This window comes from Pimephales promelas, chromosome 21, assembly GCF_988280905.1.
Source record: "Pimephales promelas chromosome 21, fPimPro1.hap1.1, whole genome shotgun sequence".
Lineage (NCBI taxonomy): Eukaryota > Metazoa > Chordata > Actinopteri > Cypriniformes > Leuciscidae > Pimephales > Pimephales promelas.
The window spans coordinates 24,451,054-24,464,971 of NC_142789.1; the positions used below are offsets into that span (position 1 = coordinate 24,451,054).

General features: G+C 38.1%; 2 long non-coding RNA genes across 4 annotated transcripts; one reads left to right on the plus strand and one right to left on the minus strand.

Annotated features, from left to right (window-relative positions):
- Nucleotides 1–1,041: 1,041 nt before the first annotated feature.
- Nucleotides 1,042–4,548, plus strand: LOC148970472 (uncharacterized). 3 transcript variants are annotated; one of them, XR_016148572.1, is made up of 7 exons: nucleotides 1,055–1,295; nucleotides 1,400–1,472; nucleotides 1,569–1,676; nucleotides 1,799–1,913; nucleotides 2,042–2,149; nucleotides 2,387–2,502; nucleotides 4,101–4,538. It is a non-coding gene; the product is annotated as an uncharacterized LOC148970472 (long non-coding RNA). The 3 variants fall into 3 exon arrangements; XR_016148573.1 differs by having other exon boundaries at nucleotides 1,042–1,295; nucleotides 1,802–1,913; nucleotides 2,042–2,502; nucleotides 4,101–4,548; XR_016148571.1 differs by having other exon boundaries at nucleotides 1,045–1,295; nucleotides 2,042–2,502; nucleotides 4,101–4,546.
- A 3,033-nt stretch (nucleotides 4,549–7,581) lies between these two features.
- Nucleotides 7,582–13,688, minus strand: LOC120480621 (uncharacterized). Its single transcript, XR_005623140.2, has 3 exons — nucleotides 10,666–13,688; nucleotides 10,481–10,592; nucleotides 7,582–8,744 (listed from the first exon to the last, which is right to left on the minus strand). It is a non-coding gene; the product is annotated as an uncharacterized LOC120480621 (long non-coding RNA).
- Nucleotides 13,689–13,918: the final 230 nt, after the last annotated feature.

Genomic DNA, 13,918 nt, shown 5'->3' on the forward strand with positions numbered 1-13,918 from the left:
CACTATATGATGTTGGTGGACTCGCTCCTCCAAAACACCTCAATAATATTCAGATCTGGTGACTGTCAGACCATGGGAGATGTTCAACGTCACTTTCATCTTCATCAAACCCTTCTATCACAAGTCTTGCTGTGTGTGTTGGTGCATGATCATACTGATACACGGTGTGAGCATCAGGTGCTCATGATCCTCCAGAAGGGTTTGGTAGTCCTCGGCAGTGTCGTGTCCATCAAATACAATCAGGATTGTCATGATATTGGAGCTCAAACCATCACTGATCCACCCGTGCTTCAATCTGAAGATTGGCCGCCAGGCATATAGATGTGAAACCTCCAACATTGGCCATTGTTTCAGTTTCATTGTCCAACCCCTGTACACTGACATTTAAACACTTGCTGCTTGTTCAAATGACTTCATTAAAATGAGCTGAAGCAACACAATATTTATTTTGTGCTTAATTTATACTTAATACTCATATTTCATTGAGTTCAATCCACTTGCACACATTCAAAATTGAAGTTTACTTAATCAATTTGTGTTGGGATTACGTTTTTTGACGCATTAACTGACACTTGGTGGAGGATTTTAGGTTCCACATTCTTGCATGCATATGACTTTGCTAATGGCAGTACTGTAGCAAGTATCTCTTTACTTGTGCTGTTGTAGTTGCAGACAGTCTTTTAATTGTACAACATAACTGAATGTCAAATCAAACAAGTCCTCACCTTTTACTCAACATCACAGACTTGAATATATTTTCCACAATTTTCCATTTCCAAAACGGACGAGCAAAGCCACAGTTTGAAGTCCCTTCGATGCCCTTCTCCCCAGTCTACACAGTAAAATCTCCAGTGTTGAAATCCTGGTGTTAAGGACTTTTAGAGTAAAGTGTTAATTTTCTGGTGTTGAATTTCAAGGGATTAACACTGCTAGTGTAAACCACACTCTCTGGCTGGTGTAAATATGTGGAGTTATACACCAGAGATGCTTTGAGAACACCGAGAGTGTTACCAGTCACATCCGGGACATTTACGCGCTGGGCGGGACGAAACGAGTTGAAACTTTCTTCACAGGCGCCATTTTCTTTGACTCGAGTCGCAAGACATGCGAGGAGGAAACACGCATTTATTATGCGTTAAATCGCATTTATATATTAATTTTATAACACCATATTGTTTTATAACAATATGTATGTGCTGTGGACGAGCAAACCGCTCTCAGAAGGGGTATTTTCTATGACGCGCGATGCAGAGCAGACCAGGATGGGTTTGCTTTTTAACAGGGAAACAACGAAAGTAAGTGTTTTCTAATTCACATAGCCAATATATTTTATAACACATTGATTCAAAGCGATATTTAAATGTTCTGCGCGATTAAACGGTCGAAATTCTTTTCAAAGACGACATCATCTTTGAAACACGGAGCTGACGAGGAGGAGGCTTGTAGCTAACGTTAACAGGGAAACACCTAAAGTAAGTGTTTTTAACATAATTTACCACATGAATTTCATGGCATTATATTGTTTTGTAACGATATTTATGTGATGTGCGCGCCTAAACCTCTCACAGTCTAGGTCCTGCATCTTCTTTGACTCGTGACCTGCTCGTGACGCATTTCAAAAAGCAGTGCAGAGTGCAGACACGGAGTTTGCTTTTAACAATAAAAACACCGATTAAGTAAGTGTTTAACTCATTTACTATACGTGTTTTATAATATTATATTGTTTATGACGATATGTGTGATGTGCAAATATCATAAAGGATTTATCCTAAAACTATCTTTTACTCTCGTCTGCCAGCAGACCTAACGTTAACGTATAAAACAGAAGAACAACTCCACAAACTGCGGACCAACAATGCACGTGGAATTTGCACTTTATTTCCTTATTTGGAGGACCAATCTTTTTAGAATGGGTAAGCAAATTGCAATTATTTCAAATTAAATATTGATGCAAAATGTATTTATCAGATTAACTTTTGGTTGATATTTGGAGATGCTTTAATGTTTAAATGTATTGATTTTTACAATTTGTGTTTGCTAGGAGCATTTCTATGATGCACTATGATTTCTATGAAGTGACTAAGGGTACCAGGCTTGGTGTTTAAAGACTGTACAGACTAGAACCTGGTGATGGAAAGAGAACAGATAAGTTAACATATGAGAGAATCATGGGCACAAACAAAAAATAATCATAGCTTGGTTGTTATTTGGTATAGCTAGATTTTCTTTGTTTCATAACACTCATTTTGAATTTGTCCAGTCAAATTAATTTACAAAAGTAAATCTAGTATATATATATATATATATATATATACTTAAAATAAGATTTCGAACCAATGGTTTTCATGATTTGACAAGGAGATGTTTTCTTGCTGTTTAATTTTAGACTCAACTGATTGGAAAATCTCTGCCCATCACCTGCCCCCAACATACAAAGCCACAAGACGGGAACACCGATCCTTCCGGAATCCGACGGCTGACAATTTAGTGAGATTTCTTAAGGTGCGTGTCTTTATTTTTTCTTAAAGTGTTAGTTCACCCACAAATGGAAATTCTGTTATTAATTACTCACCCTCATGTCTTTCCAAACAAGTGAGACTTTTTCATGTTCACAACACAAACAAACATATTTTTAATGAAATCGGAGAGCTTCCTGTCCCTCCATTGACAATCTACACAACTACCACTTTCAAGCCCCAGACAAAAGTACATCATTAAAGTACTCCATGCAACTCCAGTGGTTTAACATAAATGTTTATTAAACTATGCAAGTGCTGTGTTTACAGCAAAAACAGATTTACAGCTTAATTTATTAAATATTTATTTCCAACATGCGTTCATGACAAAGTTACAACTCGTGCTTGTTGTTGATGTGCATGTATGTGCATTGAAGATTAATATTTTGTAAATAAAGTTGAGTTAAAATTGTCAAAAAGGTTGAGGTTAAACCACTAGAGTCACATGGATTACTTTTGATTTCCTTTATACCTTTCCGTGGTTTTTGAAGTGGTCGTTGAATAGGCTTTAGATGAATGGACAGAATTCTCTTAGATTTCATTAAAAATATCTTTATTAAAGGGACTGTTCACCCAAAAATGTCAATTCTGTCAGTAATTACTCACCCTCATGTTGTTCCAACCTCGCAAGACTCATTCATCTTCGGAACACAAATTAAGATATTTTTGATTAAATCTGTGAGCTGGATCACTCCTCCATAGGCTTCTAAGGGATCAAAACTTGCTGGGCCAGAAAGTCATTAAAGATATTGTTGATTACAGAAGCGCAATCCTAAATCCAATCCAAACAAGAATGCTTTGTGTGCGCAAAAAAACAAACAGAAATTACGACTTTATTCAACTATGCATTTCCTTCTCTGTGGGCCTCGAGATGGGCTTCTCGTAGTGTAACAGCGCAGCGCCTCGGTGTTGTACGTCACACACAGGCTCACTATTGGCTGACGCTGGTCGTGTGTGTGTGTGTGACGTACAACACAGTAGCGCTGCACTGTTACACTGTTAACTTGCTCAGGCCCACACAGAAGAAAATGAATAGTTGATTGTAATATTTTTAATTTTTAGTTTGTTTTTTGCGCACAAAAAGTATTCTCGTCACTTGATAAACCTGAGCCACTGTAGTCACTCTGACTATTTTAACAATGTCTTTAAAAACTTTTATTGGCTGCCAAGTTTCAATCCCTTAAAAGGCTTTGCAGGAGTGATCCAGCTCTCAGATTTAATCAACAATATCATTCATTTGTCTCCCGAAGATGAAGGAAAGTCTTACCGAGTTGGAACAACACGAGGGTTGAGTAATTAGTGCTAGAATTTTCATTTTTGGGTGAACTATCCCTTTAAGTGTTCCCAAGATGAGCAAAACTCTTACTGGTTTGGAACAACAAGGGTGAATAATTAATGACAGAATTAAATTTTTTGGATGAATTAAATCTTCAATTTACTTGGAAATCAATAAATGCAAGTCTTAATCTAACCAAAATGGTTTCTTGTTTGAGTCGATGATTGAACTTTTTTCACCATAAACCTGCTGTATTTATGAAACACAAATGGTATTAATTGTAATTGATCTGGTTTTGTGTTGTCTAGGTACCCAGTCCTACAGGATTTTTCGAGAAAGTTGGATCTACACAGCTTTTGCTGCTCTGTGAAACAACTATGCACTGAACTTTACTGTTAGTGACTGGAGACACACAACTGATCCACTCATATCCTGCTACTGTTCTTCATCTGCTGAATGTTTTTGACTCAAGCACTGCTGTACTGTTGCAAAGTCAAAGGTACTGAATCAACTTCACTGACACAGGACTCACATTCACTGATATGTTCAGGACACCATTTGATCACAATATATAATTCTGATTACAGTGCATTCATCGTTTATTTTAAAAGTTAACCTATGATGTAAACGTGTTTGTTCGGTAATAAAAAAATAGTTTGCTTGAAACAACTGTTTACATTTGCCTTTATTTTCAACTTTACAATGAACTGAATTCTACTATGATCCCATACTTTCTGGATTGTTTTGAAATAAAGTTTTGAAAGAGTAATAAAGAGTTATGTGTTTTTCAAAGTGAAATTATTCTTTTCAGAACTGAAGAAAATAAACTGACAAATCATTTAAGTACAGTAGGTAATGCATAACCCTAATAAGAAAAACTGGTAACTTCTTTGGTGTTTTTATTTGTAAAAATGTGTTCTATTAACACCAGGATGGTGTAATTTGACTACTATAAGGTTGAAGAAGTAAACACTGGCAGTGTTGTTGTTATCTGCATTGGTGTTAAAATTCCACTCTCTTAGTGTTCGAATTGTAACACTGTGTCGGTGTTGAGAGAGGCAACACTTTTGAAAGTGTTGAAGTAACACTTTGTGGGTGGTTCCCAAATATACACTTTTAAAGTGTTGAAATTAACTCTATTGGTGTTGATTTCCGGATTTCAAATTTACTGTGTAGGAGCACTTCCCGCCCTGTGTTATCCCAGCCGAGGGCTCTTGATGTGCTTGGTACGAGAGATTCCCGAGGGACGGTTGGCATGGCCGCAGCTGTCTGAATAGATTTGCAAGTGTCACGCAGACGGTCAGTGATGGCATAACTGCGAGCTCCCTAAACACTGTTGACACCGCTCAGCGGCTGCATACCGACGACACTCAACCTGCATTTGCCTTATTTGCATCAAATCGCTGTCAACCGCAGAAAGCAGAACAAGCATAAGCAGCTTATTGTGACCCGTGAACACCCATTTACGGCTCCCTCCCTCCAGGCGTCATGCATTGTACTTGACCCCATCAGACTGCTCTTTTGATATCCCGTCTCGTACCGTGGACGCATATTTCTCCATCATCATTCAATCGGCCTTGCTTTCTCTGCTCGTGTTAGGGTTGTGCACCACTCTGAATTGAATTTAGAATGCCTTTACATTCCATTTCAGTTCCTCAATTTGAGGTAAGGTAGCAAACAGGATGCAAAATTGCAACTTTGGATTGTAAAGTAACGAATGTAAGGAAGACAGACAGACAGACAGACAAGTTATAGCAACATTTAACTTGTGTAGTCAAGGGCTCAAAACCACAAATGCATTACCTGTTGGAGCCAATCCATAAATCTTGAATTTTGCATAAACCCCTCAGACCTGATTTTTTTTTTCTTCAAACACAGATGATGTAATATTCAGCAAACCAGCACTTATGAACCGCTAAAGGTCGTTACCAAGCTGTCTGAGCTTTCAACCCTCCACTAATTCACCTCCCGATATAACAAACACATCCACAGTTATTTACATGCCACCTTCGGTTTTAAATAATGGCCATCCATTTTCTGTGCATCGGTCCAGGCTGTCTGTTACAGTAATTTATCTTCCTGACACTTATGGTATTCTGCATGGCTGTGTCTCTGGTGTCCATGGGGAAATTGAAAACATCACATAAAACCGAGGCAGCTTGTAAAGCTTGAGGAGATAAGTGACAGTCTACTATTATTACTGCCATTTACTATATTTACTCTTTAGCCTGCTGGCCCGATCAACGAATCTGCCTCTGAGATATTAATCTCCATTCCTGTGTTTTTCCAAACAGCTTGCAAGAACTGCATAATGCCAATTGAGTCCTCAGACACTTATAGAACGAGCCACTTCATAAACATTATAAACAAGCTGTGCGCAAGTGTTCCCGCAGCGTTAACCGGCAGTGGACGGGGGGGGAAAAGCACACAGAGTTGTCGCCAGTTCATCATGCCTTTAAGCTCTGTCCTAATTGCATGCGGAATGCCGCCCGGTGCTTCTGGCCAAGAGACCTCCTCACCCGTAATCGAGGCTTTTGTGAGCCTTTCATTTATTGCGCTGCTCATTTCGAGGGTGAGCCTCAACATATTGCGGATCATGTGCCGTTAGCCTACGTGTCTCCTTGGAAGTGTCCTTACATGTGCCGCTGGGACAGGGGGTGACACAGCCCCAAGGTACCGCCAGCCTACTGCGTTTTAATGTGGCTCCGTTGTGACAGCTGGCCTGATAAAATAATTCCCATCATAGAATACAAAGTACGTGGTTTATTGCCTTCCACGGAGCAAATAGAATCGTCAGCTACACAAACACTCTAGAGATGTCACGAGTGACACGGGCTGAGTCCTCGGCTTTGTGCTTTTGCCGTTTACACATCTGTGGTAAATTGCACGTGTGATAGAGAGAGAAAAAGGGAGGGAGAACGGAATCAAAGATGAGCTGTACAAAGTATTGCTCGCTTGTCAGCGTCGACATCTTGTTTTGCATATGCCTCTAAAGGGCTCTTGAAAGCAGAATGCCATGTCATTCAGCGAAAATGACATCTCATCACAATCTGAGAACACTATGAGGTGCGAGGACGCTTTCAAAAGAAGGACATGTGGGTCAATCACGGCAAGCTTTTGGAGTCTGATGTTTCTGTAGCACAACACGAGTGACATACTGTATGGAAGTTAAAGGTGCTGCGTGTCGTTTCTTTCGATGTTAAAAACGTTGTCATTTCCCAGAGGCGTGTCAGAATTCTCTATAAAAACACAGTGACACTATCAAAACATTGCTGTTATTTATCCCAACCAACCCAACATTTGCTCAACCAATAGTGTGCATTTAGGAACGGTCTGTGAAAACCTTTTCAAAAGAGAACCTGTTAGAAAACAGTCATTACTTTTGTTTTGCAATCTCACTAGGTGGTACAGAAATTATAGCCCGATCTCATGAAAGTTCGTATCTTTAGCACGAATGTCATTTCTCGTGGCATTTATATGCCACAAACAGTTTTTGCGTGTATATGGTACGCGTTTTTCGTGTGCATATGATACGCCCCTCCCCCCTAAACCTGCCCCAAGGTTTTTTAGTGCGTAGCATAAGCACGCAAAAACCATTTTTGGCATATAAATGCGACGAGAAATGACATTCGTGGTATAGATACGCATCTTCATGAGACTGTGTTGGAAATTAAATGCTTCACCGTTAAAGTAAGCATGAAATGGACATTGAGATCATCATTTCTGTGCTATTGTGATGTATATCCAAGTTAAACTCCTTCTTGAACAAGAAAAATGTACAGTGGGACTTCATCTTGATTTTGAATGAATAATAATAATAAAAAGATGCGCACAGAACAATATTATATAATAAGTGCTGGAATATCCCATGGTCCATTTTTAAGAATTATCCATTTTAATGTGGTTATTTTCAAAAAGATTTTGGATGAACCGCAAAAATCACAGTGAATCTGATCTGATTTGTAGATCCTGTTCAGATCAGTGTTTGATATGGACCACCTTTTACAAAGGTCATTTAAAAGAATCAGCTCAGAAAACCATAAGTTTCGAATCATAGTAGCGGAATTTGGTTGGTTTTTAAATTTCTGCATTGAACCAATCAGAGTTAACTACAATATCCAATTTCATCCCTCATCTAGCAAAAGCTTGTAATGTCAATATTTCGTATTACTCTGAGGCTATGAAGTTTCATGATTCATTAAAGTGAAATAACAGGAATGCATTTGAAATATTCTCCCTTCGTAACAAAAAAAGACAAAGCTGGTGCAATTTTGGACAGACTGTTCATTCTTACAATGGCCTCTGGACCCTGGGGAATAGATCAGGTAATGCAAGACGTCTTTCAGGTGGCTAATTATACACTAAGGAAAATAGAGATTTATTGATTAGAAGTGAGCTCAACTGCTGAGCAAGTCCAGCACAAAACTTTCTGCAGAGCAATTAGTTGTCACTGCTGTCAGTTCTCTTTTCCAGCTTGGAGGACCACCAGGGACCTGGCATGAACAAATAATCAAATAATACGATATGACATGTTTCTTTAAAAAAAAAAAAAAAATCGCATGTTTAAAATGCAATAAAAACAATAATCACTTTGTGACTGAGTCTAAAAAAGCTTGAGGACAAAGAAAAGATATGTCAAAAATCCTCCAAGGTGATATATTTATGACATGTTGGCTGACTCAAACGAGCCCCATAGTCCCTTGCTGGGAAAGGCTAGCAAAGATTGGCCCAGTGCAGCCGGAGAATGAAATAACGTGAAAATGACCTTGAATTAGCTGTGCTGGCGCTCTGGAATCGATTCAGCCTACATGTAAGAGTAGAATTACTGCTGAGAGGTCAGGCCAGCTGAAAGCCAGGGGAGCGGAGAGCCACAGACAGTACTGTAGTGGAGCAGAGCAGGAGAGAGTCTGTCCGGATGAGCAACAGGATTCACTCTATGTAAAACTCTCCATCTGTAGAGAATGAATTAGATAATTGTATCACGTTACAGTAAAAACAAAAAACAAAAAAAAAGAGAGAGTTTTTGAAAGAAACAAATGGATGCTTGACGATGTCTTGAGGAAGAGCACTGCACAACACGAAAATACCTGTGGGAGTCACTAACAATTCCATGCTGGATCTTAAGGAAAGAACGGACATAAGCTTCAAGTAAATCAGATACATATGAAGGAAAGAGGTTATGAAGAGCTTTGCAAGTGAGGATTAGTATGTTGAAGATTATCTCATATCTAATGTGCTCATTCTGTCTTCAGAGAGTGATCAAACGGGCTGCAGAGTTTTGAACATTGTAATCATTTGATGCTTTCAGTTGAAAGGCCATAAAGAAGTGAGTAACAGTAAATCAAGGTGAGATGTGAAAACATGACATGGACAGTGTAACAGTTTCACCATCCTACTGACTAAAAGAGGATTGAATACGAGAGATATACGTAGGCGGAAAAAAGCTGTCTTTACCACTATACATTTTTTTTAGCATTAAATGAAAGAGTGGAATCGAATAGAACAGCAAGATTTCGAACTGTAGTAGAGGGCATATTCGGGTCACCATTCAAATCTATCAGTATTCATTTCAATCAGTACTTCAATTTTATCAGTTATGTGATGTTATCAGTTATGCATTTCAGAAACGTACATATAAAAACATGTACAGTAAGCTAATAATATATTAATTTTAGGCAGAACAAAGAGCTAATTTAAGTAATACATACATAAATGTTTAGGACATGATTTGGACTCTTGACTAATATGGTATAGCCTGATGGAAATGCAGATACTTATGCTTAGATTGTTAATACATATTGATTTTCAACAGGTGACATTTTATGTTTTGGCCCTTCAGATGAGTTCAAAATAAAATGCACACAACAAATGTTTTTTTTAGTTGTTTAGATTAGTTGACTAATCGAAAAACTCGTCAAAAGATTAGTCGTTAGAAAATTTGTCGTTAATGGCAGCAAACTACGTGATTTTGCTCCAGCCAAAGCTTGAGTTCCTTTAATTCAAGTTGTTAATGCATAAAGAGAAAACAGGAGGAGTAGTGCTAAAGAAATAGTAAGAGGAGTGCTAAAATAAATCTGTATGTCATCAGCATAACAGAGATAATTCAACCCATAGAGTCTGACGATTTTTCCAAGTGGTCACATACTGTATAGATAGTGAAAATAAGAGGCCACAAGACAGAACCTTGAGGTACACCAGAATTGATAGATTTAGTGGAAGATGTGTGCTTCCAGTATACAATAAATTGTTGCCTACCTGTCAAATAAGAGGAAAATCAGTCAAAAGCTGTACCAGTATTTCCAATTGCTGAAAGGCGTGGCGTATTGCTCGTGGTTAGTTCATGTTAGTTAATACATGTTAATGTTTAATAAATGAACCTTATTGTAATGTGTTACCAAAACATTTCTGTTAATTTAAATAAAGCTGAAATAAAATACCAAATAAAAAAATAAATACATTTCTAATTTTCATTCTGTCAGGAGCCAATCAGAGGCCTCCCAAGTCACCACGCAACGATCACTTTCCCCAGAGTTCTAATCACCTGCACCTATTTCCACTCAGCACGCCCTTCACAGCCAGCATAAGAGCACCAAGTTCACAGTCACTCATGGTCAAGCCTCCAACAGGAAAAGACCCTAACCAGCCTTCACTGGTTGATCCACCGAGCTGAGATGTAAAGTGTACTCACCTGTAAAGACTAACCGCTCGGTCCTTGTTCTGATGTTCCCAGGATCTGCTCCATGATTCTCGTTCCCTGTGTCCTGGATTCTGCCATGAGTCTCGTCCCTCTACTGGATGATCTATAAGGATGAAAAGCAAGTATCACTCAACTGTGTTAGTTCCCGATCTACTATTGAAAAAGGATCTACTCACCTGGAATCCTGTCTGTCCTCCGTCTGCTCCACGACGATCTGAAAGTGAGAAAAGGAAAGTCATTGCCTTGTGTCACCGTTCATGTAATTCCTAAGAAGAGGATTCACTCACCTGGATGTATTCCTGCCACGTATCCTCCTTCAAGAGCACTTCTGAGCACCTGAAACCCTGAATACTTCCCTTGTTTATTAATAAAGAAAGTTTAAGTTCATCACTTACCTCTGTCTCCGAGCCTGAATCCTGACACATTCAGTGTAAATTGAAGCATTAAATGATTAACTGGAAATAAATAAAAACTAAGCCTAACTAAAATAAAAATAAAATAATCCTAAATAGCTCTGCAGATAATCTAAAGCTAACCTAAATATGAGATTCATGGCAACATTTAAGTTAATAGGTTTTACTCAACTCATAAATATTGTTTAATATGACATTACATAAATGTTCAGCTAAGATCAGGTAAATTGCTAAAGTATATGGTCAAGAACATCATATTTGTCAGCAAGGTGCAGACAGACGATGAAGAGGCAGAAGATGAGTATTTAAAACACAGAAGGATTAGAACAAACACAATGCTACAAACACATACACCAGACAAACACTGAGTGAAGGTGAGGAACTTAAATACATATGGTGATGAACTAAATGACAAACAGCTGTGATGATGATTAGTGTTCATGGAAACGGGTGGGTTGTAGGAAACTCAAACAAAGGAACATTCATTGTGACTGATGAATACAAACTAAAAGTCCATGAAAATTAAAACAAACAGAAACATGAACACAACTGTGACAAGATTAATTTCGAGATCACAGTTAACGTTTCTTTTTGACTTTTACATTTTCAAAACCAAAATATAATCATTCTTGTGACATCCAATTTCATCAGCCATTTTGAATTTGTGCTGCCATAAATAAAACATGAAACCTCCTCACAATGACAGAGAGAGGACAGTCATATAGAATTATGGGTAAGGGTCAAAGGTTACAACCAGAGCACAACCGGTGGCCTGAATGTAACATCACACCCTGAATGATTACTGTATTGGAAAACTTGCACTATAAATAAAAATAAGCTTTTACTAGACTTTTGAGTAAAGCATTTGAAAGCTATAAAACCCTTCATAACAAATTAAGCATATTACACATTCAAAACAAGAATGGGTCAAAGCATTTTTGCACATCTAACAGCCATGGGCAAGTGGACCTTAAAATATGCATGGCATGCTTTGAGATTGACTTTTTCTTGGAAAACTGTTGCACAGTGGTTCAGCGTTAAATCAATATTTGTTGCAATTCAGGTTTTTTTTTTTAAATGATTTAATAACACCATGTTCAAATCAAATACTACATGTAGCATGTTAAAATTAAAAAAGACTCTTTGGTTTGTGGATGTCGCAGTACTGAGAAACAAAACTTGCTTCAAGTAATTATAACTATAATACGCTTGTTTGAATTTTTTTCATTAAAAAAAAAAAAAATGAAATGAAATAACTCATCTGATACTATTAAATAAACAAGAAGCTGTCCATGCACAGCTTCCCATTCATTCTTCATCTGTAAGAAAACAAAAGTGCATGCGCATTAATATTAATTGAGGAATTTGGATTTTAATGTGTTTTTGTGCTTAAATACACAAATTATTTGCAGAACAGCTACACAGCTTTAAAGATTTAAACAGCATAATATGGGATTAGATTTGTGAATCCCTACTAATGAAAATTAGACATTTGGGTCGTCAAAAATAATTCTTTTCATAAAAATAACCGCTTTAGGCTACGGTCCATATTAGGATCTCTTCATTTGGACGTAACTGGCTCATAAAGGCTATTGTTTGCAATGGGTGGTTATCAGAGGCTTTTAGCATTGAGATATTGAGCTTTTACCCATTAGGTGTGCATTTGAAATCAAACATTCAGACACAGCCCACAGTCTCATGGCATTCAATGATCAAGCGTTACTGGAATTAATCAACATTGTGTTTATGCCGTCCATAATCACGCAACCTTTTAAACCCGTCAATCTATTTGACAAATGACATCATCAGTGAGTGTGAGGGGTGAACCGCTGACAGGCCGGATGACTAACCTTCAGAAATGTCATTCTGTCACTCAGTGTGATGGAAAACACTGTCAGGCCAAAGACAATGGTGTCGATAATCGGGTCGCACTTCTCGTCTCTCCTTCCCCACTCGACTGTACCCCATCAGCCACTCGATCGATGTGTGTGCGTCACGGGGCTTATGAGATTTTTTTAGTCATCAATAACAATAACAATGTTAGCATCAGTAATTGCCATATTTTAACACAGGCCACTGGATACAGGACAAGACACTTGACCTTGTGTCCATTAGCATATCTGCATAATTCATGCCTCGCGTTTGAGCACACAAAAAAATCTGTCGTTTCAGTGAGGGGTGCGCTGACCTTTGACCTCGGGTCTGATGCCGCTGATACGTTCACCTCGATTCAGCAAAAGGCTGTGATGGGACCCAGTACGCATCGCAATCTACCTGCCGCTTGTCGGGGGCGAATTAACAAGCCTGGCGCAATGCCCGGCATTAATTAATGAGACCGGGCATAAAAAACATTGCCAAGAGCCGACGGGGATTTGCACTGAGAACGACGCAATGATGCTTCCTGGAAGGTGTAGAAGAGTCACTGAAACTGGAGACAGCCATAAAAACACTTCATGCAGAAGTCAAAGGCTGAAATGGGTATAAAGACAGCAATATGCTGCAGGCCGGAAATTGGAATTCAAACTGTGTGCCTCAGTGGTTAACCTAAAATCAAGCAATTACTCATAAACCTTAGTATGGGTATTGTTTACCAGAACTAAAAATCAGTTTCGGACACTGAAATAAAGCTGAAAATATTCTATGAAAAACTTCAATGAAAATTAGAAATTCTGGCTGCTCTTTTCTGAATCTGGCAGTTCTGCTTCAAAAGGGTATCACCACATAAGTGTCATACTGTAGATGATTTGTGCACTATATATGGGCATCAGAAATCAATGGCAATTAGATATCACGGTAACACTTTATAATAACTACATGCTAATAATCATTAAGCATGAGTAAACCATTAATTCATCATTCATAAAGCATTAATAGACATTAATAAGCAGTTCATAAATACAGCTATAAATGCTTTCTTCTTGATTTAAAAGCATATCTATAATTTGTTTAATAATTGTATTTTCATCCTTTATTAATGATCAATTTATCATTTCTAAATGAAGAATTGCATTTTTTA